Below are 19,264 nucleotides of genomic sequence, written 5' to 3'. Positions count from 1 at the left end.
CTGCCTGACCGGTACATACTTATCAAGAACACGCAGTAGCTGATCCTTGAACAAGCTCCACTTATCCAGTGTGCCCAACACTTGCAGCCTACTTCTCCAACCTATCCCCCCCAAGTCAAGTCTAATGGCATCATAATTGCCCTTCCCCCAGCTATAACTCTTGCCCTGCGGTGTATACTTATCCCTTTCCATCATTAACGTAAACGTCACCGAATTGTGGTCACTGTCCCCAAAGTGCTCTCCTACCTCCAAATCCAACACCTGGCCTGGTTCATTACCCAAAACCAAATCCAACGTGGCCTCGCCTCTTGTTGGCCTGTCAACATATTGTGTCAGGAAACCCTCCTGCACACACTGTACAAAAAACGACCCATCTAATGTACTCGAACTATATCTTTTCCAGTCAATATTTGGAAAGTTAAAGTCTCCCATAATAACTACCCTGTTACTTTCGCTCTTATCCAGGATCATCCTCGCCATCCTTTCCTCTACATCCCTAGAACTATTTGGAGGCCTGTAGAAAACTCCCAACAGGGTGACCTCTCCTGTTTCTAACCTCAGCCCATACTACCTCGGAAGATGAGTCCCCATCTAGCATCCTCTCCGCCACCATAATACTGCTCTTGACTAGCAGCTCCACACCTCCCCCTCTTTTGCCTCCTTCTCTGAGCTTACAAAAACACCTAAACCCCGGAACCTGCAACATCCATTCCTGTCCCTGCTCTATCCATGTCTCCGAAATGGCCACAACATCGAAGTCCCAGGTACCAACCCATGCTGCCAGTTCCCCTACCTTATTTCGTATACTCCTGGCATTGAAGTAGACACACTTCAAACCACCTACCTGAACACTGGCCCCCTCCTGCGACGTCAAATCTGTGCTCCTGACCTCTATACTCTCATTCTCCCTTACCCTAAAACTACAATCCAGGTTCCCATGCCCCTGCTGCATTAGTTTAAACCCCCCCAAAGAGCACTAACAAATCTCCCCCCCAGGATATTTGTGCCCCTCAGGTTCAGATGTAGACCATCCTGGCTGTAGAGGTCCCACCTTCCCCAGAAAGAGCCCCAGTTATCCAGAAATCTGAATCCCTCCCGCCTGCACCATCCCTGTAGCCACGTGTTTAATTGCTCTCTCTCCCTATTCCTCATCTCACTATCAAGTGGCACGGGCAACAACCCAGAGATAACAACTCTGTTTGTTCTAGTTCTGAGCTTCCATCTTAGCTCCCTGAAAGCCTGCCTGACATCCTTGTCCCCTTTCCTACCTATGTCGTTAGTGCCAATGTGGACCACGACTTGGGGCTGCTCCCCCTCCCCCTTAAGGACCCGGAAAACACGATCCGAGACATCACGTACCCTTGCACCTGGGAGGCAACATACCAAACGTGAGTCTCACACGCTCCCACAAAATCTCCTATCTGTGCCCCTGACTATCGAGTCCCCAATTACTAATGCTCTGCTCCTCTCCCCCCTTCCCTTCTGAGCAACAGGGACAGACTCCGTGCCAGAGGCCCGTACCCCATGGCTTACCCCTAGTAAGTCCCCCCCCCCCCACAAGTATCCAAAGCGGTATACTTGTTTCTCAGGGGAACGACCGCAGGGGATCCCTGCACTGACTGCTCCTTCCCAGTCCCTCTTACAGTTACCCATCTATCTCCAATCTTTGGTGTAACTAATTCCCTAAAGCTGCTATCTATGACCCCCTCTGGCTCCCGAATGATCCGAAGTTCTTCCAACTCCAGCTCCAGTTCCCTAACTCGGTCTTGGAGGAGCTGGAGATGGCAGCACTTCCTGCAGGTAAAATCAGCAGGGACTGTTGGCTTTTTTACCTCTGTTCTGAATCTTAACACCTCGATCAGTAACCTCTCCTAAGTTATATTTCCTCTTAACCTTTCTCCTAACTTTCCTTGTCGTTGAACCCATATCTTCATGTAACAACCTGCCGCGTCGCTTACCATTAATGTTTTCACTTCCCGTTTTATTTCTGTTAGTATTCCTGGTCCTATTCACTGAGCTCCCCTCAGTCACTGTACCTTGTACTGTCGCCCTTTTTGATTTTTGACTATGGCTTCTCTGCCTTACACATTCCCCCTTACTGCCTTTTATTTCTGTCATTGTTTTACTACCTTCCAACTTCCTGCATCGGTTCCCATCCCCCTGCCACATTAGTTTAAACTCTCCCCAACAGCTCTAGCAAACACCCCCCCTAGGACATCGGTTCCAGTCCTGGCCAGGAAGAGACCATCCGGTTTGTACTGGTCCCACCTCCCCCAGAACCGGTTCCAATGTCCCAGGAATTTGAATCCCTCCCTCTTGCACCATCTCTCTAGCCACGCATTCATCCTCTCTATCCTGACATTCCTACTCTGACTAGCTCGTGGCACTGGTAGCAATCGTGAGATTACTACCTTTGAGGTCCTACTTTTTAGTTTAACTCCTAGCTCCCTAAATTCAGCTTGTAGGACCTCGTCCCATTTTTTACCTATATCGTTGGTGTCTATGTGCACCACAACAGCTGGCTGTTCACCCTCCCCCCCCCCCCCCCCCAGAATGTCCTGCAGCCACTCCGAGACATCCTTGACCCTTTCACCAGGGAGGCAACATACCATCCTGGAGTCTCGATTGCGTCCGCAGAACCGCCTGTCTATTCCCCTTACAATTGAGTCCCCTATCCCTATAGCCCTGCCATTCTTATTCCTGCCCAGCTGCGCTGCAGAGCCAGCCACGGTGCCATGAACCTGGCTGCTGCTGCCTTCTCCTGGTGAACCATCTCCCTCAACAGTATCCAAAGCGGTATATCTGTTTTGCAGGGAGATGACCGCAGAGGACACCTGCACTGCCTTCCTACTCTTGCTCTGTCTTTTGGTCACCCATTTTCTATCTCCCTCAGTACCTTTCACCTGCGGTGTGACCAACTCGCTAAACGTGCTATCCACGACGTCCTCAGAATCGCGGATGCTCCAAAGTGAGTCCATCCGCAGCTCCAGAGCCGTCAAGCGGTCTAACAGGAGCTGCAACTGGACACACTTCTTGTACGTGAAGGAGCCAGGGACAGTGGACGTGTTCCTGAGCTCCCACATCGCACACGAGGAGCATGGCACGGGCCTGAGATCTCCTGCCATGCCTTAAACCTTCGGTTAACTTCAACAACTACAATTTCAACAAAAAAACAACAAAGAAAAAATAAATAAATATACCAATGAAAAGAAACAGAAAAACAGAAACACTACAACACTTATCAGGGATAAAAAGCACTTCCTCCCCACCCAGCTTCGAATTCCCACCGAGATTCAAATTCCCAAACTTAGTCTTAGCTGTGTCTCACTCCTGGCTCTGTCTTCTCTGGCTCACTGGGCGAACTCACTGGGAGTGAGTTTACAAGTTGCTCTTTTTAAACTGTCCTGAATTGACTCCCCTCCCCCACCTGCTTTTAGATCAAGGTAGATTTAAGTGACTGACACTTAACTGCCAACCAGTTATGTGAGTGGGTGGGGCAGCCCTTGTTAAGCCACACTGCACAATACTAGCTTAATTTAAATTAATTTAAACTCCTGAAATTTTAAAGGAGCTGCCTTACTGATTTAATTCAATTCCCACCTAGATTCAAATTCCCAAACTCACTCTTAGCTGTGTCTCACTCCTGGCTCTGTCTTCTCTGGCTCACTGGGAGAACTCACTGGGAGTGAGTTTACATGTTGCTCTTTTTAAACTGTCCTGAATTGACTCCCCTCCCCAACCTGCTTTTAGATCAAGGTAGATATAAGTGACTGACACTTAACTGCCAACCAGTTATGTGAGTGGGTGGGGCAGCCCTTGTTAACCCATACTGCACAATACTAGCTTAATTTAAATTAATTTAAACTCCTGAAATTTAAAAGGAGCTGCCTTACTGATTTAATTCAATTCCCACCTAGATTCAAATTCCCAAACTCATTCTTAGCTGTGTCTCACTCCTGGCTTTGTCTTCTCTGTTAATAAAGCACAAGATCAGTACAGTATGGATCTTGGCTTGGACGATCAAGATGGGAAATCAATATTGGGCAGAAATAAGTAAAAGCAAGACAAAGGTGACTGCATATTGAACCTTTCCAGTAGTGAAGTGGGGAATCACTCTGTAATTGAGAAGAAAGCAATACAGATATCGTGTCCGTGGTGACTTGCTCTCAGCTGTAGCTGTATGTATCTCTTTTCCAAGATATATATATAAATCCCTGAACTTCTCCTTTAGCTCTTGGCCAACAGGGCATTGGGTGTAACCTAGAGAGTTCACTTACTGTTCCATGGGGAGTCGATTGTCACCTCATTGTTTGGGGAATTCCAAACAAGGTGATGCATTTGATCAAGTTTTGGGATGACTGCTTTCATTGAAGTAAATATTTCCATGACTGGGAACCTGCTGTAGTTGCTGGCAACACAATATCAGATGTGGTTTTAACAGTGAACTAACTGTGAAAACTTTGAACTGTCTGAGCGATTTCACTTGTAGTCTTTCCAGCTCTGTGGCTAATGCATGTGAAAAGAGCACTGCATTAATCATGGACGACTTTAATTTTCATATAGATTGGGCTAATCAAGTTGGAAATGACCAGCCTAGAGAATTCATAGAATGCATTTGGGACTTTCTTTGGGGGGAGCAATATGTTATGAAGCCAACTTGGGATCAGACTATTTTGGATCTGGTAATGAGGTAGGTTTAATAAATGATCTCAAGGTTAAGGATCCCTTAGGAAGTAGTGATCTAAGTATGATAGATGTTAGCATTCAGTCATTTAGATTTGTAGGTAAGACAATAGGTGGATTAAAAAAGATGGATTAAAAAAAATAATAAACAGGAAGGGGGAAAAAAACAGAGTTAGATCGATAGATAGATAGGTAGAAGGTAGAGGAAAGAAGGTAGAGGAAAGAAGGTAGAGAGAAGAAAGAAGGTAGAGAGAAGAAAGAAGGTAGATAGAGAGAAGAAAGAAGATAGATGGAGAGAAGAAAGAAGATAGATGGAGAGAAGAAAGAAGATAGATGGAGAGAAGAAAGAAGATAGATAGAGAGAAGAAAGAAGATAGATAGAGAGAAGAAAGAAGGTAGATAGATAGAAGAAAGAAGGTAGGTAGGTAGAAGAAAGAAGGTAGGTAGGTAGAAGAAAGAAGGTAGATAGGTAGGTAGGTAGAAGAAAGAAGGTAGGTAGGTAGAAGAAAGAAGGTAGGTAGATAGAAGATAGAAGGCAGGTAGATAGAAGAAAGAAGTTAGGTAGGTAGATAGATAGATAGATAGATAGATAGAAGAAAGATTTGTAGGTAGATAGAAGAAAGAAGGTAGGTAGGTAGATAGATAGAAGAAAGAAGGTAGGTAGGTAGATACATAGAAGAAAAGGTAGGTAGGGAGAGAAGAAAGAAGACTGAGGCAAGAAGACTGAGGCAAGAAGACTGAGGCAAGAAGACTGAGGCAAGAAGACTGAAGAAAGAAGACTGAAGAAAGAAGACTCGTGGAAATCATAATAAAGACAAATTCCTCGAGGTTCGATTTAAGGAAATTTATTGACACAAATATATTTGTGGAGAGAGAGTGTTCCAGCTGCAAAAGCTAGTGCACTTCACTCTGAGTTAAACAGTCGAAAACCATTATATTTATAGTGTGAAATAAATAACTTTGAAGAGATAAAGCTTGGGAACATACGCAGAGGAAATAATGAATGTTTTGCCCTTGGTTTAAAAACAATTCGAGTACGCATTTTGTTGTCCTTCGGAAGAACAACTTATTATTATAATAAGGCCGAGTACAGCATACTAAGCAGTATTTAGTTTACATTACTTGACCTACTTATTTTCGCTCAAAAGCAGTGTTAAAATATAGTCAATATTCCCAGCATGCTTCTAAATTGGTAATTCATTAACTTCCCTTCCACAATTCCCTCCTTGTTGATCTTTTTATCAACACCTTTTAGTAAATTATCGTGTCCTCCGTAGAGAAGGGTTGTTTATAATGTAAGGGGAATGGACGTATGACAGTTCCCTGCGTGTTATGAGCCTGGAGGCACGGCGGCTAGGGCTGTTCTCCCGTGTTAGTACAATAAAAATATCTTGCGCAACATCAAAACAGTAACCATACGACAATCAAGATTACAATGGCGATTATAATCCAGAACACAACCCTCTGTTCTGATGATCCTACCATCCAAAGCCAAAGCCCCATCCCTAATTTTTGTGTAATCTTGTTACTTCTCTATGACTGTGATCCACCAGGTTATCAATTTTCTCTGAGTTATCAGGGATGTATGTGCAACAGTCCCTTCCAATCAGGGCACAAGTACCTCCCTTTTCAGCTAACAAGAAATCAAGAGCCATTCTATTCTGCAGGGCAACCGCTCTTATAGCGACCATGTCAGTTTCTACCTGGTTAACAGCTTCTGCAGTGTCATTAGCTACCTGCTCAAGGATGTCTCGCAGTTCGCGTAGTTCGTATGCATTAGTGGCTATTCCGAATAGTGGTATCATTATTCCCAGCATTTGTGCCCATGTCATAACACTTTTTGTGTCGTCCTGTGATGGGGATGGTCCTGCAGTTGCTGAATGTGATGCACATAAGAGACTACCTATCCCAATTAGCAGGAGCCTTCCCAATTTTCTGGTATGGCCACAGATAAAATACGTGCCGTTATATGCGGTCAGATTTCCTTTACTATCAGTCATCATTCGTCAAATCGGATCCCCTTCCCAGGAGCCTCCACTAGTTTGATTTTCAACTCCTGACTAATCAAAGATGAATAATCCTTTAGCTGTAAGGTCGAACATAGGGGGTTGTCAATTCAAGATCTGGTCGCACTGACTCATGCCTACTGAGTAGGTCCCATATGTTTTATGATTCTTAAAGCATATACTTCCTTTTGGGCCTCCAGGATAATTGGGAAGGATCAACCAGGGCAGTTACGTGTCACATTAAATCTAGGCCACCACCATTCCTCATTCCTATTCATATCGTATCCAGCTAATCTCCAATCTAATATATATATGTATCTTCACCACGTCCTGTACTATTTTGCCTTAGAGCCCATTTGCTATCCCTTTACTGGTGAATGGGATCGGTCGCACACGGAAGCCTCCCCCCGAGCATCTGGGAATTTGTGTACAAACCCAACTGAATTTATTTACCCTCTGCGTATGAGTCAGATGTACATTAAGGTGTTAGTATGCAGTTTACCCTCTACATGATGTTGGATTAATATGATAATATAAAAACATCAATGCCTTTATTCTCTTCAGGGCAGCGTTTCGCTGGTACTCTCAAAGTTCCGTATGATGTAGTTTACACGAGTTGCGTGGATCCCATCTGGCTTTTCTTTTACTTTAACGGCTGTTCGGGTTGTTAGCAGCACTTGGTAGGGTCCATTCCACCGAGGAGAAAAAGAATCTTTGTTCAGTGCTTTCACATATACTTGGTCCCCAGGGTGTGTATTTCCCTCTTTTGGATGTATCTGAGCCTGTTGCACCTTTTCATGTTTTATTTATTTATTATTATTTTTTTCATCGGTTTCACACATAGCCTGGGCATATTTTAGTGATGCCTCATCTGACCATATTAAGGTTACTGCCGCTGGAGTCATTGGGGGTTTAGTTCCAGTTGTCATGGGACGTTCCAATTATTTTCTCATACGGGGTTGAGCCTGTATTGCGATTTTTCTGATTTCTCAGGGCATACATTACTATGGGTATGGCATCTGGCCATAGCAGCCCATTTTGTTGACACACATTTGTAACTGCAGTTTTAATTATTCCATCCGTCCTTTCCACCATTCCTGAGGATTGTGGCTGATATGGGATATGCAATTTCCAATCAAATCCCATGACTTCTGTTAGGGCTTTGGTCAATTTGCTAGTGAAATGAGCTCCCCTGTCACTGTTAATACCCATTGGTATCCCAATCCCAGGATATTCGTCCTTCAACACTTCAGTTGTCTGATTTTCCACTGGCTTATCAACCACAGTAGGCATCACTCCCACCTGCGATCCAGCTATATCATTACCCAAGATAAACTGTATTCCTGGACAAGATAATTTCTCTATTACTCCTACTACCACTTCATCACTCTTCACTGGACTTTCCAACCTTACCTTATACAATGGAACACTACTCCTCTCACCCTGAATTCCACATGTTACCACCTTTTCTGGCTACATTCTTCCCAGACTACATAACTCCTTATCTCTTACCATCAAAGATTGACTAGCTCCCGTATCTCTTAAAATTGTGACTTCATTACTTTTGTAAGGGCCCCGAAGAATCCAGCACGAGTTTTAAGGATACAAAATAATAAAGTTTATTTACTATAACAACATATACATAGCAGTAGCAGTAACTTCCCTTGCTACCTTCTCCTTCCTCCTGGTTCCTGGACTGGCCAGCTTATTTATAGTAGGAGTTTCTCTGCCCCCCTCATTGGGGAAGTTCATACTCCCATAGGATTGTGGGATAATCATTAGTCCCCAGCCAATCGTCAGTAGGCAGGTTATAACAATTACCTGTCCTCCTGATACACATGAGTAAACTTTACCCACACAAGTTAATTCTTTAAAAAGACCTGGCACCTTCTTATCAATCACCTCTTGATCAGGCTGTCCAATCTTTTGCACCTCCTTCGCTTCACTTGGGCTTTCCTTTACCACTTTAACAAACCCCACTGTCTTATCCTGTTTTACCACATCAGCCTTCCCAGTGCTTTTCTTCAACCACCAACACTGTGACTTTACATAGCCTAGTTTATTACAGTGAAAACATTTGAAAATTTTGACACTCTCATTATCTCCCATCAGTTCACCTTTGCCTTTACCACTTGAGTATTTCTCATGTTTTCAAAGCCCTTATCCACCTATCAAATTGTCTTGATAGCAACCTGCTTTTAGCCAAGAACGATGCTCCTGTAGGGAGGCTTGCTCCCGTGCCTGTTTTAACTTTGGTTCTGTTATGGTGGATGGAAGTTCAACTGCAGCCGCTTGCAGTTGTGGCTGCTGTTTGAGAGCCAATTCCTTTGCTATTTTATCAGCAAATCTATTGTCACATGAGACTTCATCGTCTGCGGTAGTATGCGCTTCACACTTTAAAACAGCTATCTTGCTGGGCAGCTGAACAGCATCTAGTAAATTTAAAACCAATTTAGCATGTTTAATAGGTTGGCCGGAGGAAGCTATGAATCCCCTGTTTTTCCATAATTGGCCATAATCATGTACTACCCCAAAAGTGAATCGGGAATCATATAAATATTGACTGTTTTGTTTCCAGCTAGAATACATGTAGGGGCAAACTATTTGGCCACTTGAGCAGACGTTCCCAAAGGCAGAGCAAAAGCTTCCACTATCTCGAATGGAGTTACTGTTGCATAGCCGGCCAGGAGGGTCACATCATTTGGTCGGTTTGCTGACCCATTGGTAAAAAAGATGATGTCTGGATTTTCCCGTGGGTGAATCAGGTCGAGAAGTTGTGGTGACTTCAACCAATTGTAAACAGTCATGATCATACATATGTTCTGTTTCCGAGGGCGCGGGTAAGAGTGTAGCAGGGTTGATAGCTGGCGCTTGCTTGTAGGTAAAATTGGTTTTAGAGAGGATTACTTCCTACCCAATGTGTCGAGCCGCAGTAAAATGCTACGTTGCGGATGAATTAAGCAGCAGCAAAACTGATTTTTTTTCTACTGTGGCCGCTATGGCTGCTACTGCTCTTAAGCAACTTGGCATACCCTTTACCACAGCAAATAGGGCCACCGAGTAATAGGCAAGGGGTCTTTTCCCTCCTCAATGCTTTTGCACCAGGACCCCTGTTGCAAATTCCCCTGCTTCATTCACATAAAGAGTAAAGAGCTTGCTGAAATTAGGAAGTCCCAAGGCAGGGGCGCTAATCATGGCTTATCTCAAATTACGAAATGCTTGCTCCCTCTCTGGGATCCAGGTAACAACTGAAGGGGCATCCTGTAGGTAGCCTTGCGCAGTACTGCGTCCATCTGTCTATAGTCTGGTCTCCACTGCCTGCAATAGCCCACCATTCCGAGGAAAGGTAAAGGTTTCTTTTTTCACGCGTGGAGTTGGTATTCTTGCTACAGCCTGTATTCTTTCAGACCCAAGCCTCCGCTGTCCTTGCTGCAGCTGAAATCCCAAATACTGAACTGTCTCCTGACAGAATTGCAGCTTGTCCATTGGGACACTATGCCCTCTTTCTGCCAGATGTGATAATAACAAAAGGGTATTCTGTTGACAAACTAGCCCTCCCTCTGAGGCTATGAATAAATCGTCATCATATTGAGGGACTGTTGAGCCTCCAGTCAACTGGCACTCGTCCAAGTTTCTTTTAATACTGTTAAGTCCGATATGTAAAGGCAAATAGATATTGACTTTCTGGATGCAATGATATGGTGAGAAAGGCTTACAAAGTGTCCATTGTTGGTGGTATAGAAGACAAAATTACATTTGTGTCCGGTACCAAGGAGCAAAAGTGATAACAATTTTATTGATGGCTCTAAGATCTTGCACAAACCACCACTCGTTGGGTCTTCCTACCTTTGGAATGGAGAGTATAGGGGTGTTACAGGGGCTTTATGTTCTCTTCAGTACCCCTTGCCGTAATAGTGCATTGATCACTCCCCCTATCCCTTTTTCTGCTTCCGGTGCCAACCTGTATAGTTTTAAGCAGGGCAGGGCGATGTTCTTCTGTAACTGCACCCTATGCGCTGGGGCAGAATGTACTTTTCCAACATGATTTTTATGTTGGGCCCATAGATGTGCCAGTACCTGGGCCAGGATTGAAGGGAGTAAATGATGGCTCTCTCGGGGAGGTTGTTGTCTTTCAAATGTAGTGGGCCATTGCTCCTCTTTCCAGGTCACTTTGCCCTCCTGTTTGCCCTAAAATTCTATCAGGCAATTTTGTCCGTCCATTTCAATATAAATCCCCTGTATTAATTTTTTTCCTTTGACCTCTTTGATCACTTCTCCTATTTGCTTTGCCTTAGCGGGATGTCTTACGGCCAATGTTAAATAGGGTTCTGAAGTTAAACCCATCCTAAAAAGGTCCCTCTGACTATAGGTCAACTGTACTAACATTCCTAATCCCACAACACCGAAAAATAAAAAGGAGTGACATGCAATGATGTCTGCTGTCCTAAGTGACTTTGCGTTTATAAATTGTATGCGTGCTCATCCTCACGAGCATACTAAGCCGTGTAATGGGTCACTATATTCTCTCATCTGGACTCTATCAGGTGTTTTAATAGCTGTGCCCAAGGATCATTAATCTTTTGTAAGACTTCCTGCAGTTAATTTTTTTTTTAACAATGGTACTGTAAGGGTTAATGTTCAGCTGCCAGCATAGAACACAGACACAGAGCGATCGGGCACAGGCTCAGAAGCTTTTAAATTTTTCGGCTGGTGAGCTCGTATTTGAGACAGTTCTACAGTTCTTGGTTTGCACTGAGTGCTGAATTTGGTGCTTTTTGAGTGCGATAGTGAGAGTTTGGTGACCGAGGGAGTTAGGTGAGGAGGGAGTAAGGTGCTCCTTTCATTTTGTTTCTGACATTTCTGCAAAGAGTGCGAAGAGAGCCAGGAGTTTACAGGAAGTGTAGCTGACTGGGAGCAGAGTCGGAGGGCGGAGATCTAGTTAGTCCACACAGCAGCTATATTCTGTAAGGTAAGAGGGAATGGAGGCTAGGCCAGTTACATGCTCCTCCTGTAGGATGTGGGTGGTGAGGGATACCACCGGTGTCCCCACTGACTATACCTGCGGGAAGTGCACCCAACTTCAGCTCCTCAAAGACCGTGTTAGGGAACTGGAGCTGAAGCTGGATGAACTTCGGATCATCCGGGAGGCAGAGGGGGTGATTGAGAAGAGTTACAGGGAGGTAACCACACCCAAGGTACAGGACAAGAATAGCTGGGTTACAGTCAGGGGAAAAAAAACAAACAGGCAGACAGTGCAGGGATCCCTCGTGGCCGTTCCCCTTCAAAACAAGTATATCGTTTTGGATGCTGTTGGGGGGGATGACCTACCGGGGGAAGGCCCTAGCGGCCAGGTCTCTGGCACTGAGTCTGGCTCTGGGGCTCAGAAGGGAAGGGGGGAGAATAGAAAAGCAATAGTTGTAGGAGATTCAATGGTTAGGGGAATAGATAGGAGATTCTGTGGTCGCGAGCGAGACTCCCGGAAGGTATGTTGCCTCCCGGGTGCCAGGGCCAGGGATGTCTCGGATCGTGTCTTCAGGATCCTTAAGGGAGAGGGGGAGCAGCCAGAAGTCGTGGTGCACATTGGTACCAACGACATAGGTAGGAAAAGGGGTGTGGAGGTAATAAACAAGTTTAGGGAGTTAGGCTGGAAGTTGAAAGCCAGGACAGACAGAGTTGTCATCTCTGGTTTGTTGCCGGTGCCACGTGATAGCGAGGCTAGGAATAGGGAGAGAGTGCAGTTGAACACGTGGCTGCAGGAATGGTGTAGGAGGGAGGGCTTCAGGTATTTGGATAATTGGAGCGCATTCTGGGGAAGGTGGGACCTGTACAAGCAGGACGGGTTGCATCTGAACCAGAGGGGCACCAATATCCTGGGAGGGAGGTTTTCTAGTACTCTTCGGGAGGGTTTAAACTAATTTGGCAGGGGAATGGGAACCGGATTTGTAGTCCAGCAACTAAGGTAGCCGATATTCAGGACGCCAAAGCATGTAATGAGGCAGTGGGGAAGGGAACACTGACAAAGGAGAGTACTTGCAGGCACGGAGATGGGTTGAAGTGTGTATACTTCAACGCAAGAAGCATCAGGAATAAGGTGGGTGAACTTAAGGCATGGATCGGTACTTGGGACTATGATGTGGTGGCCATCACGGAAACTTGGATAGAAGAGGGGCAGAAATGGCTGTTGGAGGTCCCTGGTTATAGATGTTTCAATAAGATTAGGGAGGGTGGTAAAAGAGGTGGGGGGGGTGGCATTATTAATTAGAGATAGTATAACAGCTGCAGAAAGGCAGTTCGAGGAGTATCACCCTATTGAGGTAGTATGGGTTGAAGTCAGAAATAGGAAAGGAGCAGTCACCTTGTTAGGAGTTTTCTATAGGCCCCCCAATAGTAACAGAGATGTGGAGGAACAGATTGGGAAACAGATTTTGGAAAGGTGCAGAAGTCATAGGGTAGTAGTCATGGGCGACTTTAACTTCCCAAATATTGAGTGGAAACTCTTTAGATCAAATAGTTTGGATGGGGTGGTGTTTGTGCAGTGTGTCCAGGAAGCTTTTCTAACACAGTATGTAGATTGTCCGACTAGAGGAGGGGCAATATTGGATTTAGTACTGGGTAATGAACCAGGGCAAGTGATAGATTTGTTAGTGGGGGAGCATTTTGGAGATAGTGACCACAATTCTGTGACTTTCACTTTAGTAATGGAGAGGGATAGGTACGTGCAACAGGGCAAGCTTTACAATTGGGGGAAGGGTAAATACGATGTTGTCAGACAAGAATTGAAGTGCATAAGTTGGGAACATAGGCTGGCAGGGAAGGACACAAGTGAAATGTGGAACTTGTTCAAGGAACAGGTGCTACGTGTCCTTGATATGTATGTCCCTGTCAGGCAGGGAAGAGATGGTCGAGTGAGGGAACCATGGTTGACAAGAGAGGTTGAATGTCTTGTTAAGAGGAAAAAGGTGACTTATGTAAGGCTGAGGAAACAAGGTTCAGACAGGGCATTGGAGGGATACAAGATAGCCAGGAGGGAACTGAAGAAAGGGGTTAGGAGAGCTAAGAGAGGGCATGAACAATCTTTGGCGGGTAGGATCAAGGAAAACCCCAAGGCCTTTTACACATATGTGAGAAATATGAGAATGACTAGAGCGAGGGTAGGTCCGATCAAGGACAGTAGCGGGAGATTGTGTATTGAGTCTGAAGAGATAGGAGAGGTCTTGAACGAGTACTTTTCTTCTGTATTTACAAATGAGAGGGGCGATATTGTTGGAGAGGACAGTGTGAAACAGATTGGTAAGCTCGAGGAAATACTTGTTAGGAAGAAAGATGTGTTGGGCATTTTGAAAAACTTGAGGATAGACAAGTACCCCGGGCCTGACGGGATATATCCAAGGATTCTATGGGAAGCAAGAGATGAAATTGCAGAGCCGTTGGCAATGATCTTTTCGTCCTCACTGTCAACAGGGGTGGTACCAGGGGATTGGTGAGTGGCGAATGTCGTGCCCCTGTTCAAAAAAGGAACTAGGGATAACCCTGGGAATTACAGGCCAGTTAGTCTTACTTCGGTGGTAGGCAAAGTAATGGAAAGGGTACTGAAGGATAGGATTTCTGAGCATCTGGAAAGACACTGCTTGATTAGGGATAGTCAGCACGGATTTGTGAGGGGTAGGTCTTGCCTTACACATCTTATTGAATTCTTTGAGGAGGTGACCAAGCATGTGGATGAAGGTAAAGCAGTGGATGTAGTGTACATGGATTTTAGTAAGGCATTTGATAAAGTCCCCCATGGTAAGCTTATGCAGAAAGTAAGGAGGCATGGGATAGTGGGAAATTTGGCCAGTTGGATAACGAACTGGCTAACCGATAGAAGTCAGAGAGTGGTGGTGGATGGCAATTATTCAGCCTGGATCCCAGTTACCAGTGGCGTACCGCAGGGATCAGTTCTGGGTCCTCTGCTGTTTGTGATTTTCATTAATGACTTGGATGAGGGAGTTGAAGGGTGGGTCAGTAAATTTGCAGACGATACAAAGATTGATGGAGTTGTGGATAGTAAGGAGGGCTGTTGTCGGCTGCAAAGATACATAGATAGGATGCAGAGCTGGGCTGAGAAGTGGCAGATGGAGTTTAACCCTGAAAAGTGTGAGGTTGTCCATTTTGGAAGGACAAATATGAATGCGGAATACGGGGTTAACGGTAGAGTTCTTGGCAATGTGGAGGAGCAGAGAGATCTTGGGGTCTATGTTCATACATCTTTGAAAGTTGCCACTCAAGTGGATAGAGCTGTGAAGAAGGCCTATGGTGTGCTCGCGTTCATTAACAGAGGGATTGAATTTAAGAGCCGTGAGGTGATGATGCAGCTGTACAAAACTTTGGTAAGGCCACATTTGGAGTACTGTGTACAGTTCTAGTCGCCTCATTTTAGAAAGGATGTGGAAGCTCTGGAAAAGGTGCAAAGACGATTTACCAGGATGTTGCCTGGAATGGAGAGTAGGTCTTACGAGGAAAGGTTGAGGGTGCTAGGCCTTTTCTCATTAGAGCGGAGAAGGATGAGGGGCGACTTGATAGAGGTTTATAAGATAACCAGGGGAATAGATAGAGTAGACAGTCAGAGACTTTTTCCCCGGGTGGAACAAACCATTACAAGGGGACATAAATTTAAGGTGAAAGGTGGAAGATATAGGAGGGATATCAGAGGTAGGTTCTTTACCCAGAGAGTAGTGGGGGCATGGAATGCACTGCCTGTGGAAGTAGTTGAGTCGGAAACATTAGGGACCTTCAAGCAGCTATTGGATAGGTACATAGATTACGTTAAAATAATATAGTGTAGATTTATTTGTTCTTAAGGGCAGCACGGTAGCATTGTGGATAGCACAATTGCTTCACAGATCCATGGTCCCAGGTTCGATTCCGGCTTGGGTCATTGTCTGTGCGGAGTCTGCACATCCTCCCCTTGTCTGCGTGGGTTTCCTCCGGGTGCTCCGGTTTCTTCCCACAGTCCAAAGATGTGCGGGTTAGGTGAATTGGCCAATGATAAATTGCCCTTAGTGTCCAAATTGCCCTTGGTGTTGGGTGGAGGTGTTGACCTTGGGTAGGGTGCTCTTTCCAAGAGCCGGTGCAGACTCAATGGTCCGAATGGCCTCCTTCTGCACTGTAAATTCAATGATAATCTATGATTAATCTAGGACAAATGTTCGGCACAACATCGTGGGCCGAAGGGCCTGTTCTGTGCTGTATTTTCTATGTTCTATGTTCTATGTACAAACATTCCATTATCAATGCAATGTATTATCGCTCCTAATTTGCAGAGTGTCTGTCTGCCTAATAGGGGAAGGTGTCACAAGTTGCGGTACATCCTTCCTGGGGGTTAAATGCTTCTTGGCCCCTTGCATGATAGCCTCTTTCCCTCTATTTGCTAACCAGTGTTCTAGGGACTCATTTCGTTCATTCAAATGATTATCATTATTGGGAGCTCAGCCCCCATTTATGCCAGGTGGGATCCCATCCTTCAAAGTGAAGATGCACCATAAGAGTATTTTAGAAGCAGCAAAACATCCCCTGGGAGGGGGCTATAAATAGCACACATTTAAGTCAATTTCCAATGATTGATTTTATAGGCATTAGCTTTCTTAGAGACGTATATTTTTTCTTTGTCAATTCAGAAAAAATCAACTGTCTGCTGAAATGGTTAATGTTTCCTGCAGAATCTAAGGGGCGGAGAACTTGGCATGATACATTGACGTTTTTTCACGTAATCTAAAAATGTATTCACATTCAATTACTTTTATCATCAAGGCACTTTCTTTCTTTTAAACTGATCGTAATTTTCAATGTTTCCGTTCATCAGAGAAATCTCAACAAAAATCACTTAAGTTATAATCTCTGACTCACAAAGACAGACGATAAAAAATACAACCTGCTTCGTGCTTTGACTAAAATTAATTGGTTAAACGAAACACACAGATTCTCACAGCTCACAAATATCACAATTAACCGTTAGCCTTATCTCACGGCTACAGAAAACCTGAATTCCCTTTCTCCAGAGGAACTCATCTGTTACCTTTTTACCTTAATCTTCTATTTACTTTTGCTCCCCTGTTTTTTTTGAGTGGGGGTCAGATTAATTAGATTCCTATGCGGGACATATAGGTTTTCCTACCTCATTCCGTTGCTTCACGGACCTTGAAGTCTTAAAAAAAAAATTTTGTCTCGAAGGCACCTTTTTCTTCCCATGCAGCTATCATTAATTTATTAATTAAGAAGAAAGATGACTGAAGATAGAATACTGAAGAAAGAAGACTGAAGAAACACGACTGAAGAAAGAAGACTGAAGAAAGGTGCACCGCAGGGATCAGTTCTGGATCCTCTGCTGTTTGTGGTTTTCATTAATGACTTGGATGAGGGAGTTGAAGGGTGGGTCAGTAAATTTGCAGACAATACGATGATTGGTGGAGTTGTGGATGGTGAGGAAGGCTGTTGTTGCTACAAAGAGACTTAGATAGGATGCAGAGTTGGGCTGAGAGTTGGCTGATGGAGTTTAACCCTGAAAAGTGTGAGTTTGTCCATTTTATGAGCTAATATGAATGCGGAATACAGGGTTTACGGTGGGGTTCTTGGCAATGTGGAGGAGTAGAGAGATCTTTGGGTCTATGTTCATACATCTTTGAAAGTTGCCACTCAAGTGGATAGAGCTGTGAAGAAGGCCTATGGTGTGCTAGCGTTCATTTGCAGAGGGATTGAATGTAAGAGCTGCATCATCGTGGTGATGATGCAGCTGCACAAAACCTTGATAAGGCTACATTGGGAGTACTGTGTGCAGTTCTGGTCGCCTCATTTTAGGAAGGATGTGGAAGCTTTGGAAAAGGTGCAAAGGAGATTTACCAGGATGTTGCCTGGAATGGAGAGTAGGTCTTACGAGGAAAGGTTGAGGATGCTAGGCCTTTTCTCATTAGAACGGAGAAGGATGAGGGGAGATTGGTAGAGGTTTATAAGATGATCAGGGGAATAGATAGAGTAGACAGTCAAAGACTTTTTCCACGGATGGAGCAAACCATTATAAGGGGACATAAATTTAAGGTGAATGGTGGAAGATATAGGGGGGATGTCAAAGGTAGGTTCTTTACCCAGAGAGTAGTGGGGGCATGGAATGCACTGCCTGTGGAAGTAGTTGAGTCGGAAACATTAGGGACCTTCAAGTGGCTGTTGGATAGGTACATGGATTAATGTAGAATGATGGGGTGTAGATTAATTTGTTCTTCATCTCGGACAAAGGTTTGGCACAATATCCTGGGCCGAAGGGCCTGTTCTGTGCTGTATTTTTCCATGTTCTATGTTAGCTGGCGAAAAACATAAAAACAAACAATAAGCTATTTTTAGTACATGAAAAATAAGCGAGAATTAAGAAAAAACATTGGCCCCTCAGATAATGAAACTGTGGAAGTAATTGTGGGGAACAAAGAAAAGGCAGAAGAGTTAAAAAGATATTTTGCATCAGTCTTTACTGCAGAGCGTACAACAAGCATCCCAAAAATAGTTTCTAAAAAGAGGGAGAGGAATTAAATGCAGTCACCATCACCAGAGAATTAGCTTTAGGCAAACTAGATGTGGTTAAAGGCTGACGATGGTTTGGATCCCTGGAGCTTAAAGGAGGTGCATGTATCGGTAATTATTTTCCAAAACTCTTTGCAATCCTAGAAATGTGCCAAAGGATTGAAAACTGCCAATGTGGTGCCCTTGTTCAAAAAGAGAAGGAGAAAAAATGTAGGAAGCTGCCTGCCAGTTACTCTTAACTTCTGTTCTTTGAAAAATATTTGAATTGATTATTAAGGAGAGAATAACTGTGCTTTATAAAGTCACAATCTGATTAAGCAGAGTCAGCATGATTTAATGAAGGGGACCTTTTGAGGGGATTTTAGCCAGAGTAGATAGAGGAGACCCAGTCAATGAAGTACATTTGAATCTTCAAAATTCATTTGATATGGTGCCACACAAAAGGCTATTACGCAGGATAGGAGCTCATGGTGTTGGAGGTAATATTTTGGCATGAATAGAGGATTGGCTAACTAACAGGAAGCAGCAAGTAGTGATAAGGGGGTATTTCTCGGGTTGGTTACTGCTATAACTGCTGGGCTTTTGCTGCATTTTCTATTTTTGTTTCAGATTCCAGTATCAGTATTTTGCTTTTATACTATGCTCGTGGTATATGATTGATTATTAATTCCAATTTGCTTCTGCATAGGTAATGATGAAAGTGTAAGATAACCCATGAATATTCATCTCTTTCGGTTCATGAATAACCATGCTCTATGGGCATTAACATGGTCTTGTGGCGCAGTGGGCAGTGTCCCAGCCTCCGACCTAGAAGTTCCAGGTTTGAGTCCCATCCCAAGACTGGGTGGCCAACAAAGTTATTTTCATAACGTGGCCAAACAGGGTGTTGACGTGCAAAGTATTTCCAATACGCCAATGTCTGGTGGGAAAAGAGTGGGAGAAGCTCCTGGTCTGCCACACCTGATATGGAGTGGCACCCCTCAAGCTATAAGCCCCTGGTGATAGACAAGCAACCTGTTCCAGGAATCACC

Source organism: Scyliorhinus torazame, chromosome 4 (genome assembly GCF_047496885.1).
Source record: "Scyliorhinus torazame isolate Kashiwa2021f chromosome 4, sScyTor2.1, whole genome shotgun sequence".
Classification (NCBI taxonomy): domain Eukaryota; kingdom Metazoa; phylum Chordata; class Chondrichthyes; order Carcharhiniformes; family Scyliorhinidae; genus Scyliorhinus; species Scyliorhinus torazame.
The sequence above is the reverse complement of the archived record's forward strand: the minus strand, read 5'-3'. Positions refer to the sequence as shown.